This window comes from Diabrotica virgifera, chromosome 2 (assembly GCF_917563875.1).
Source record: "Diabrotica virgifera virgifera chromosome 2, PGI_DIABVI_V3a".
Taxonomy (NCBI): Eukaryota; Metazoa; Arthropoda; class Insecta; order Coleoptera; family Chrysomelidae; genus Diabrotica; species Diabrotica virgifera.
In genome coordinates, this window is record NC_065444.1 from 53,770,795 (window position 1) to 53,784,402 (window position 13,608).

A 13,608-nucleotide genomic window follows, 5' to 3' on the forward strand; every position below is an offset into this window, starting at 1 on the left:
TCTACGCCATTCTCGGCATCTTGTGTTAATACCCCGTCCATCCACCTCAGCTTTGGTCTACCCCGTCTTCTCATTCCCACGCCCATGGGTTGCGCTGTTAAAATCTCTTTTTTTTTTTTTGTAATTTTAACTGATTAAAATAAAAATGAACTAATTAGAGATCACGGATCACGACATATTTTTATGTTAATTTAAAACCATTTTTTTTTTAATAATTAACTAAAACTAATGAAATAAGGAAGAAACAAAAACAATTATTATTACATTAGATTTTTATTAAGATATAACAAACAGAAATGAATTGGAAATAATTTGCAGTTTCTTTATTAAAATATCATATTCCATGATTTTGATTTTGTTTATTGTTTGTTTTTTATTATTATGTATTTGTGCATTCTATAACAAGTAACATAAAGCCGTTCTTTTTCTTCTTATGCAATCCACTAATGGATGTTCGCGATCACGTTTGACCATTTTTCTCTATCCCTTGCAGTATGTATTAAGTCTCCTATGTTTCTTAGCCCTGTCCATTGTTTGACATTACGTTTTCCATTAGCCATGACATTTTCTTCCTGCCCACTCCCCTTCTTCCTTAGATCTTTCCTTCAATTAAGGTTTGCAGAAACTGGTAGCTTTCGTTTCTAATTAGGTGCCCTAGTTATACCGTTTTTCTCTGTTTAATTGTGCATAGCAGTTGTCGTTCTGTACCAATTCTTCTCAAGATTTCATCATTTGTTATTCGTGAGATCCAGGGAACTTTAAGGATTCGTCGATAAATCCACATCTCAAATGCCGATAAATATAAAGCCGTTACTACAATTTATTCTCTTAATTACCAAAAGACAGTTTCTAGTTATTCCTAATTGAGTATTTAATAAACATAATTTAAAATAATAAAAAATAAGCCACTGTTATACGTAACAAATAATAGAAAATGAACCAAATAATAATATAGCATCCGTTTGCATGTTTACGTTTGTCATGATCACAAAACACTGTATACTAAAATGACAGCTGAGTGTAATAAAATTTTTATTGCACTACTGCCATAAAGAACCAGTTTTTTGACTAAATATATTTCAATAAAATTTTGTCTTATGAAGGTGTAGAAGTACGTATTTTTTTATTTGTTCAACATACATTTTTTGATTTGACTTACTTTTTCTAGAAATAACTATCCAATACATATTTATTTAGAAACTACCCATTTTCGTTATATACAGGGTGCTTCGTTGGCAAACGGAAATATTTAAATGATGAATAGAGGTCACTGGGGCGGTTTGAGATATACCATATTAATTATTATTGGCTATAAAAGTTTTTAGGTATATCCGGCTTAGGTACATCGTTTTAGCGATTTTGTAAATTTTTTTCTGAATCAATAACTTTAGAATCACGCTGTATATTTTTGCAACATTTGGTACACATATTATGTATGGCTTATTCATAACCGAAACTACGTACTTTTTAATTACAAGGAACATCCAGGTCCGGATTAACAAAAAAGTATGAAGTAATTTTGACCTTCAAACAATACCCTGTATATTTAAATTTTGCATGTTTGAAAAGTTCACAAAACCTAACTCTATCGGTTTGCTTCAATTTTTTGCGTGGACAATTTAATGATTTTTTTTAATCTAGAATTATTCTAATGTTTAATGATGTGCGTACAGCTACAAAAAGAGAAACCAATGTAGGTATGTAGTAAATAAGTATTTTTAAAAAGAGTATGAATTCATTAACTTTAATAATTTATTATTAAAAATTAATAATACCTGCTTTATAATCCTTTTTCTTCTCAAATAATTCTTGTTTTAAAAATTTTAATACCTATGATATTAAAATTGACGTAATTAAATTATCTGCGTAAAAAATTGCAATACAACTTTAAAGTTAGTCTTTTTTACATTTTTCAAATATGCAAATGGATTTTAAAAATTTCAATATACCCGGCAGCAATTTTATACTTTTGGCCAAGAAAATCATAAGCATCCAATACTCTACAACAAAAGATGGAATTAGAAAAACAGAGAGAGAGAGAAAGTGGGTTGTTTGGGTTCTGAAAGAGATCAAATATCAAAAAACACCCTGTAACTCGGTTATAAAAACCGTTAGAGTCAGTACATGTGCTATATCTGAAACGGGCTCGGCGACCTCTATTCACCATAAAAGTATTTCTATTTCCCTGTATATTATGATCTAAATGTGTCTGACAAAAATTCTTTGAGAATCTTCACATATAATACAATTCTGTACATATAAATGAAAAATTTACATGCAAACAACGTTCTATTTGAGTATAATTACAAATTAATTGAATAGCGCTGCAATAACATCACAAAATAATTGTTAATTAATATTGCAAATGTTATAGTATTATTGTATATACAGGGTGTCCCGAAAAGATTGGTCATAAATTATACCACAGATTCTGGGGTCAAAAATAGGTTGACTGAACCTCGCTTACCTATATACAATAGTGCACACAAAAAAAGTTACAGCCCTTTGAAGTTACAAAATGAAAATCGATTTTTTTTCATATATCGAAAACTCTTATAGATTTTTTATTGAAAATGGACATGTGGCATTCTTATAGCAGCAACATCTTAAAAAAAAATTAAAGTGAAATTTGTGCACCCCATAAAAATTTTATGGGGGTTTTGTTCCTTTAAACCCCCCAAACTTTTGTGTACGTTACAATTAAGTTATTATTGTGGCACCATTAGTTAAACACAATGTTTTTAAAACTTTTTGCCTCTCATTACTTTTTCGATAAGCCAGTGTTTATCGACATATTTTGAATATTTGTCGAATCCACCACATGTTTGTATATGGTTAAGTACGATTATAGAGACCTGTTAATAATCTGAAAATTTATTTATAATTTACATTTTTAGGTATATTTTGGAAAAGAAGCCACATCTCGATAAAAGGTGACTTGTCAAAAAAAGACTAAAGGGTAAAAAAGTTTTAAAAACACTGTGTTTAACTAATGGTACCACAATAATAGTTTAATTGGAACGTACACAAACATTTGGGGGGTTTAAAGGAACAAAACCCCCATAAAATTTGTATGTAAATATATTAAAAAAGAAGCCGCATCTCGATAAAAACTGACTTATCGAAAAAATACTAAGAGGCGAAAAAGTTTTAAAAACGTTGTGTTTAACTAATGGTACCACAATAATGAATTAATTGGAACGTACACAAAAGTTTGGGGGAGGTTTAAGGGAACAAAACCCCCATAAAATTTTTATGGGGTAAACAAACTTCACTATAATTTTGTTTTAAGATGTTCCTGCCATATAAATGATACATGTCCATTTTCAATAAAAATCTTTAATAGTTTTCGATATATTGAAAAAAATCGATTTTCATTTTGTAACTTCAAAGGGCTGTAACTTTTTTTATGAGCACATTTGTACTAAGGTAAGTTAGGTTCAATCGAACTATTTTTGACCCCAGAATGTGTGGTATAATTTATGACCAATATTTTCGGGACACCCTGTATATTACGATTACTTTGTAGTTTAACTAAATAAATTAAGATTTGCTATGTAGCATACGAAGTTCGAACTTAAGCTCCATAAATGACGTTACTAGTAACGTACCGTACATTAAAACTTTGATGCGATATAATAAACCTAGTAAATACACGAGACGTTACTATTATACAATATCATAAATAACCTTAATCTACAATTACATTCGTACTGGCTACGTAGATTGCTCAGATTGCCTCGTGGCGTAACATTTGATTCCAGATGTATAGTTCACTGATACATCTTATACCCAGTAGTAGTCCAGGAGCTGGCTAGGCACCTAGACACCGCTGGCTGGCAATTCTGATGGGTCCACCCAAGCTCTTTATGTATTTTTGGTTGCTGATTACGGATTTCCAGGGTGGATTTCTATCTGAGTGGTCAAACAATTGTTATAAACAATTTGATGTGTTTATAAGGCTCTAGCTCGTAACTAAAAGATAAAAAAATGTGTGTGTACTTTGTACGCACGTAAGAAGTTATACTTCTATTATATGATTTCAACGAAATCAATATACTGTAAACAGTTTATTTATATTTGATTTAAATATTAAACTAATTTTAATACTTACTACTTTCCAAAAATTTTTATTAAAACAATACAAAAAATAAAAAAAAATAAAAGAATAAAACACACGCAAACACATTAAAAAATGAAACAAAGAAATGATTTCTGAACAATAATTGTTGAGAAAATTTTTAACTAAATACGTATTTTTTGAGAAAAAAAATATAATAAATATACTTACAATCATAAAATTTATAAAAAATAAGAATTTGCATAAGAAATTGAACCTGCGTCTATCAGGTTGTTAGATTATTTTGAACTCACCCCACGCAGAATTTAACTACCGAGATATGTGAATGAACTGGGAAGATATAGCAACTACACGTTTTGAAATTTTTTTGACAGTTGCTTATTCTCTTAGTTTATTCAAATAAGATTGATTCTTGTGGAATTAAAATACAACATAATATAGACTAAAAAAGTAATATATTAGATGAAGATTTTTGTTGGTAATTAAATTATGTAAATCAAAGCATTACCTGCTAAATAGGTATGTAATTTGTATTTTTTTATTACAATACTGAAACATTTACAATAAGGTACGTACCTGTTGCTTTTAAAAACTATTTAAAAAGTCACTACAATTATAAACTTGCTTTTTGTCTCTGTCCTCACAACAATAAAAACTAATATACACAACATTATTTGTTTATCCATAATCTCCATATTGAACAATAATTATTGACAGATGATTTTAACACCCAATCAGATCCCGTATAACGTTTGTGCGACTAATACCATACTGTCGGTGTGCGCATGCGCCCAGGAAAATAAAAATTCACCCTCGTGCCTAAAGAAGTATGACTTCAAAAATTCAATAAAATTTGTTCCTTGAATAAAAATAAAGAAAATGGTTTTTATTAAACTTTAATTCAATAATTAGAAAATTTTAATAAAAAATCCTTTGTAAAAGATATACAATTTTTTTATTAAAATCTCTTTAAGGGCTACATCACAGAACGTTCTCGATTTTAACAAAATTATCATCTGTTTAGAACAGGTTAGTTGCAAGCTGAGCCACCAAAGAAATACCAAGGACAGAACCCTTTAAATGGTATAAAAATGTGTTATCAACGCATATTTGCTTAAAATTCCATAGGATAGATAATATTTATAAAGAATTAGGCCCTTGGGCACAGTATGACTCTCCCATCACGTTATTTACCACTCGTCATGAAGAGACACTCGATATCTTACCCACGTGATGGGAGTGTCATACTGTGCCTAATTCTTTATAAATAGCATCCATCCTATGGAATTTTAAGCAAATATGCGTTTATAACATAACATATTTTTATACCATTTAGGTACTGCCAAAGGTATTTCTTTTGTGTCTCAACTTGCAACTAACCTGTTCTTAACATTGATGATGATTTTGTTAAAAATTGCAAACGTTCTGTGATGTAGCACTTAAAGGGATTTTAATAAAAAATTGTATACCTTTTACAAAGGATTTTTCATTAAATTTTTGTGATTGATGGTATACTGCCAGCTACAGGAAAAATTCTTTCTTTTCCTTGTGGATGTCAGATCTCGAGTTATTATAAAATTAGTGGTGCCAAATGGTTGCAAAATATGTATTTTGCGGAGCTTTTTCAATCGTAACTCGGCTTCTACTCATGCAAATGAGCTTTATATTAAGCCTAATTTATGGAATTTTAAACAAAAATTACTTTAACTTACTCTTTATTAGTATTTAAGTCAAAAAGTTAAAAATTTCTTAAAAAATTGTAACTTAATTTGTTTGTTAGGGTTTTAAGCAAATTTGAGTAATATGTATTGTGAGCGTATTTAAATATTGTCTGTCCAGTTATTTACAACCTATGGTCATTCAAGGAGACAAAACAAAGGGGTGAGCGCCAGTTAACAGGCTTCCAGTCTGGGAACACTGGATCCAAGACAGAAAATGGAGTCACCGTAACGATAACAAAAGTGAAACCGAGTGGACACCAAACACGTGTGCCACTGGCGTATCACCTAAGTCATTAAGAACAATATAAAACTGCATAACTAAATTCCAGATCATAGTAATCATATTTTTAGTTTCATTTTCTATTTTTATGAATTTTACATAACATTATGCATGAGCAATCAATCTTCAAATTTTTTTTTGTATATAACCCTTAACGGATTCTGCAATATGCTTTAAGGGCAATAAGCGTTTGCTTTGACAAATGTGAGATTGGCATGGTAGAGTATCCCTCCAGTGAGTGATTTCCTTTAAAGAATTTAGCTAGCTAAATTTAAATTTAGTGTTTTTTTGACAATGAGAGTACTTATTGGTGTCTATATTTCCTTAAAAGCTAAAACTTCAGATGAACAACAAATGAATGGCGGACCGGTTAAAATCGGCTTCATTTTTGCTTCAACTAAGGCTAGATATTGCGTTACCACTCCTTTGACGAGTAAAATTCCCTACTCTGAGGTCAATTTAAAGACTGTTGCCATCATATTAAGTATGTACTATGTTATGTTATATTACGTTTATAACCATGTTATATTACATTTATAATTTATATTATTTTCTCTAATTTCAATATATTCTACTTTGTTCTTCGCGGTGGCAATATGTTTAATATCCTTCATTCATTAAACAATGGATTTACTGTCTCGAGTAAACTAACGCTTATTTTCTCAAATATTATTGTATGTATGGCGTATGTAGCCTAAAATTTTATTTATTTTCCACATATTGTTGATGTTTAAACTGTAACAGTTCTTTCATCATAAGTGACTCGACAATCCGTTGTGGATCTTGGCCTGCTCGCAAAGAAGTTCCACTTCTGTCGATTCCTGGCAACTTCCCTCCATCTTCTAACCCTTAGAATATTTAGGTCTTCTTCCACATTATCAGTTCATCTTCATCGTGGTCGTGCTCTATTTCTTGTGCCCTCTGGTTTTGAAAATGTTAGCAATTCTTTGTTTTATTATATTTGTAATTAGGCTTGAAGCGTGGAGTTTGACCACGTAACTCACTTATAAAAACACGTAAAAATAAGAGAGAGGGAAGTTAGAAATCGTCAAGCTATAGATCCACATGCTCCGTTAATAACGGGTTAGTGTCAATAAAAGGGTCTATATTAGCGTTGGTGGTTTTATTTACATCCAGAACTTCATCTCGTTCTTGTACAACCAGAACTACATTCGCTCCTCATTAGAGATTATATTCACAAATTTTGTTTGAATGTCTATAAATTAAGCTTCATAAGCTTTTATTTTAAGTTTTAAATTTATTAAAACGACACTTTGTGTCTATTTGCATGCGTACAAGCCAAGTTACGATCTAAAAAGCTTCGAAAAACACCTATTTTGCAACCATTTTGCAATAATTTTACAACATCTCGACTATCTTGAGTTTTAATTATTGTACTAACTTTTAGTAAACGCCATTTTCTTTGTTTTATTACAAGGAATAAATTTTATTTAGAAACATTTTTTATCTCCTTTAGTTAGCGAGCCAGAGCCTAATAAACAATTAAAATGTTTATAGCAATTGTTTGATCACTCAGATCGAAGTCCACCCCGAAATTCGTAATCAGTAGCCAAAAATACATAAAAAGAGAATGTATGTGTACTTTGTACGCACGTAAGAAGTTATGCTTCTATTATATCATTTCAACAAATTAAAATTTAATATACCTACTTTTAACAGTTTATTTGTATTTTATTTAAATATTAAACTAAGTTTAATACTTACTACTTTCCAAAAAAGTTTATTAAAACAATACCAAAAATTAAAAAAAATAGGCAAGGCAACAACAAGGTTCCTAAGCGGTCACCCTTCCAAAATTTTAACCGCGCTAAACACAGCTTGACTACGGTTATCGGGCGACAACCGTGTAAGTCAGTGTGCTATGATAACCGTGTAAAATTGATACCCAAATAAATTATTTTGATAGATTGTACAAATAATATTAAGATCGCTTTTTAATCTTCTTATCATCATATTTTAATACTATTGTCCTATTCCCGACGAAGATAAATCCAAAGATACAAAAATTATAAGAAATATGCTTTGCTAGCAGTTGCCGCTAGGGCATCTATGCCATTTCGTTCGTTGCAATCCGGGACTGCACGCTGGGGTTTGTTTTGGTTGGATCAGGGAGAGCAGCATATGTGCCTCCTGATGAGAGACTAATAAGTTTCGAAACCGGTAGGGGTGCTTGCAGCACTCTCTGGTTGGACTAAAATATGGTTCGGCTGTGTTTTCGTTTTGCAACGAAATTAAAAATGGTTATTCATTTTTGATTTACATTTACTCTGTGTGGAGTATGAAGGGAACCATTCTCGTTGGAACTTTACCGCGCTGAGCAGATGGGACGTGAATTGTAAATTGTAGAATTCCCTTATCTTCCTTAGTCTCAGCATCCGCATGGCTTGCAAATTGTAGAAGCCTCGGAGGTGTAACCAGAGAAGGTTCCCATTGTTTTCATTCTGGTGGGATGTAGAACGGCATTATGTTGTTTTATATGCCATTAGAGTAAAAACTTAGTTTTTTTATAATAAATATATTTACTAAAAACACCAATATATTTTTTTCACACTTCATTTGCACTAATACATAAGTAAATTGAAAGATTTAGCAACTAACTTCATACTGTCTGTGTGCGCGTTGTTCATACTGTCGTTTTTATTAAAATTCACTCTCAACATTTTTCCCAATCGCGTCTAAAGAAGTATAACTTCAAAAACTTTGTTAGGCCCATCAGAATTGAAAAGGCCACGTTGACGTAGGCTGGCCCCTGGACTACAGAGAGTTTCAGTACTTACATATTTCCAAGAAGATTATTACACAAATACCACACGATTTACATTTATCTTCAAAAGATGCAAATCACAATAACTTACCTAAAATTTATGGATAGAAATTGAAAATTTATTTCGGAAGTAAGAAGTGGTAGACATGCACATATGTATATATGTATATTGTTTTTATTTGGTTTCTTTGATCGGTAGAATATATTTTACATAACGTGTAGACTGTAGCTGACCAGCACATTCATGATTTATAAGTTTCGTTTCCGATAAAGATTTAGCTAAATTAGTTAACAGCTCAGTAGTCAGTAGTTCAAAGTCGTTAATTCATTGCAGTCAAGTATAAAATACCAGAGGATACTAAATTCAAACAAATTATAGTAGAAACGGAATTCGGCCAGAATGCGCAAAAAAGTGACGGTATCAATGTTTGGTATAAACGTTTAAGAAATTCGAGTAGCCGCTTTAAAGATAACCATTTGCCGGTATTTTAACATTCCATTCATCATCATCATCCTGCATCCAAAATTGAACATAGGCCTCCCCTAATTTCTTCCAGTTCTGTCGGTCTTGGGCTTTCTGCAGCCAATTCCCAGCATCCCTTTTGACGTCGTCTGTCTATCGTGTAGGTAGTCTACCTCTACTGCTTCTGTCTGCTCGTGGATTATTAATCATTGATCATTGTAGAGGAGACTGGAGAACATTGTTCATCAGTGATCAGTGGAGAATTAATATCCCATTAATCATTGTAAATTAGTTATTTTAGATCTTACAGTAAACAGTAGCATATTAGTAGATTAGTACAGTTAAAATAATTAGACGATAAATATTAAGCAAGAGAAATGAAACTTTTTTTCCACTTTTAAGGACAAAAAAAGCAAGCGCATTAGCAGTACCTAATTCAAAATTATTTTACACATCGTATTTGAAATACTTGGTTAAAACATCTCATTTTTGTTGGTAAAAAAATATAATAATTGGTCGGGACAAAATTACGGTTCTGTTGATATCTGAGAGATATAATTTTACGTTGTTTATTTACATCTTAAATATAATTTTAATTAATTGTAATTTCAATTATCAGAAACATAAATAAACACAGTCGGTCTAGACAGTCCAGTTGACAGAGGCGCAGTCGATCGATAAGTTTAGTGGATTTGCGATCGACGGTTCGAGCCTCAGCCATAGTATATAGAGGTTCCACAGTAAAATCACTCCTCTGTCGGCGCTTTGATCCCAAGAAGTAATACCGGCAGTACGAAATTGGTAATTCACCAGTGGTGGATGCGGGTTTACCCTGTTAAAATATGTACGTTTCTATGCGACTTGCAATGCGAGAGTGGGGCAATAGCGACTGCTAACATTGCGCGGTCGCCATGCGCGACTACAGACTTTACTTCCAATTTTTAGGAGAGTGGTTCTACTGTCCCTCTTTATACTGTGCCTCAGCCAGGTCATCAAATTAATAAAAGGCCAACGTCGGTAGTATAAAATTCAATAGAATCTACGACTTGCTCTGGAATAACTGGCGTCTGATCGGCCTATGGAGGAGCGGTACGGCAAGGGATAAGGGCTTGCGGCTTGGTGATACTCCTCCATAGATCCCTACCGAAGGGCGTTGACGCCTAAGAACGGTGTATATATATGTATATTTATAAATGAACACAATCGCATAAATTTTAGAATAGGTTGCATTCTTTGTTTAAAGTTTAAGACTGTGTAGTAAGAGTTGTAGGTATTTAAAATAATCGGAAATGAGTGACTGCTCTATATTTTTAATATAATTTTCAAAAATTCAGATTCACATTTTATTAAAAGCAGGTCCGGCGATAACGGGTCTGCAAGAGATTGACTGTAGGAGAGGGCCGCCTGCTCATCAAGATGGTCGCCAAAATGAGCTTTTTCTGTTAAGGATTCTACATATTATCATACACTCATCGTTTCCGGTACGTAGCGTAGTCTTCGAAAAACCTGATTTTACAAAGTGATGTCTGATACCATACGCTCTGGACAGTATGAATTGTTCATATTTAAAACCAATAAAATCAATATTTTTCGGAAACTAAACGCTACGTGCCTGAAACGGTGAGTGCATGATAATATGTAGAATCCTTTAGTGTTATTCAAAATACTAATTTAAAAAATCGAAGGGTGCCTATGCTAGTTTTGCAGGAGGGCACCTATCGCCCCCTAGCACCGGAACTTAAAAGCTTAGTAATATTTGTGAACCTGTCACAATTGTTCTCATCATGGGCGTCCACAGGGAGGGGCAGGGGGGGGGCAGCTGCCCCCCCCCCTAGAGAGGCCGAGGCGAGTGTAAAATTGGTGAATAAGCAATATAGAAAAATATAAAGTTGTAACTTAATCTTGATTTTGAATGCAACCACTCTGTTTCTACATTCTAGCTGGGACGAAAATACCATATAAACTTAACAAAACTTAAACGAAAATTAAAACCTGTTATTATTTTATTTATCTAATATTTTTTAAATCTGAAAGCAACAGCAGTAGCCACCACCCCTGAATTCGTAGAACCAAATATTTTGATGGCCTTAGAGTTCTGGGAATACATTTAACTCAAACCGGAAGTATTTCGAAGAACAACTAATGGAGAATTCTCACGACGAGGTCGAGGCGCGTGTTGAAGCGAGCTTCAAGTGGGTCCTAATTTAAACGTCGGCAAAGAGAGATATAATATATATAATAGTGGAAAAGAAAGAGAACGCAGATACCCTAAAAGACGGTAAAATTAGTAATATTTACTTTGTGATAAAATGTCCCGAATATGTCCCAAAGAATACAGGCAACCAAAAAGTTGACCGTCCTCAGTGGTGGAGATAAAAATATTAGTTGGTTTTTTTAATTCTCACAATGATAAAAATTAGAAAAAAACGTAGTTTGACCATAAAATTACCACGCCACTGATCGTACCCTCGGCTGACGAGACATCCACACTATCCACAGGCTAATAAATTTTAGCAATTGGTGTTATTTTAAGGGTCATAAATACCAAATTTTGACAGAAATTTCTCCATCCCTTCTTGGGTTTAATCTTTTTCACGTTGGGTTGAATCGCGTCTTCAGTTTTTATCTTTTTCTGTTACATTTTTTTATTTCACTCATAATGTCGCAACAAGCTCTGTCAGTTTTCCTCTTAATAAGTCCAAATATGCAATTCAACGAATTTTAGATTCTTTGAAGTTTGAGCACAAGCTTTGCTCTAGGATTCGTTATTATTCATTTCAGTTTGTCAGTCATTCTTTAGCTTTAGTAGATAGTAGATGTTAAAGTAATAAGTTGCAAGAGTGATCTCCCGAATTTTGATATTCGTACGAGTGTTTTGTGTCTTTGGTGTATTTGTTTTACGATGGATATTCGGAAATTTTTTCCACTTGGTAAGCTATAACTAGTAAATTTAGATACTACTTTTAGATTAGTTACGCTATTGACTAGTCTTGACTATCATTTTTAAAAAGAATTTTTATTATTGAATATGTTCGTATGATACTTAAGGGGATGGGTACGAACTTTCGGCTTCAATGCTATTTAAATAAGATTCATTTTTTTTTCGAATCCTGAGAAAACTAATAAGTATTTTTGAAAAATTGAAACACAGAATGAAAGATTACGTTATTATCGAGGGCCGAAAGCCCCTGAAAACTTCTATAATGTTTATTTTGATAAGTTACAGGGGTGAAAAACTAAGAGAAAATTTAGTGTGATTTTTAATTTCAAATATCTCATTCAAAAGAAACTTTTTATTCATTCTAAGGGACTTTCGGCCCTCGGTAATAAAGTAATCTTTCATTCTGCGTTTAACTTTTTCAAAAATACTTGTTAGTTTTCTCAGGATTCGAAAAAACGATTACATTTAAAATACATTGAAAATTTTGACAGACGTCAAAATTTTGCATTTTATTCCTTTCCCCTTATATACTATAAAAAAAGATGTGAGTTTTGTTATATTAAGGTTTTTTGAAGGAAATTAAATTTTCAATCGGCATTTTTTGAAGTGTAAATAAATATTATTTTTTTCTTAAGGTGATGCCTAGAAAATAATGCAAAAAATAAAGCAATATATATTTTTTTAATCTTTGCCTATAACTTTTTCTATTGCAGTCTCATTCTGTCAAAAAACAAAACTGGCATCTTTTACCTTTTGAAAAGTTGTGATAAAATGTGATAGATTTTTTTCAAATTTCGAAATTTGGTTAAATAGGGAAATTTTTTAGATAATTTGATGGATAGTGAACTCAGAATTAATTTACATTATTTGGTTTGCTAGAAAATTAAAAAAAAATATTTTTTTAAGAAACTTTTTAACCAATAATTTCTAGCTAGTTTTTCATTGCCACGTTTCGGTTAGATGGAACTACCTACCATCAAGTTTTTTATTTCCTATGAGCGTCATATTGGATTTTGTATAGCGTTAATTTATTTTTAGATTTCTAATGATAACGAATGTTCAATACATATGGGAAAAAACTTACAGGTTATTGAGAAAAACTGAAGAAAATGAACATTTTTTTGTTGACATGACCTTAAAACTTTTTTCTTGAAGCAATGGCTATACCTATTTTGAGTCACAAAAAAGACATGGACAAAAATTAAAACAAAAATAAATATATTGTAATTGTTTACGTTTTTTCAACAAGTTTTGAACAACAATAATATTTTTGGTTGCAAAAATTAATATTTTGGGCTGCAAAAAACTAATATTTTGCCCACCCTCAGAAATGCAGA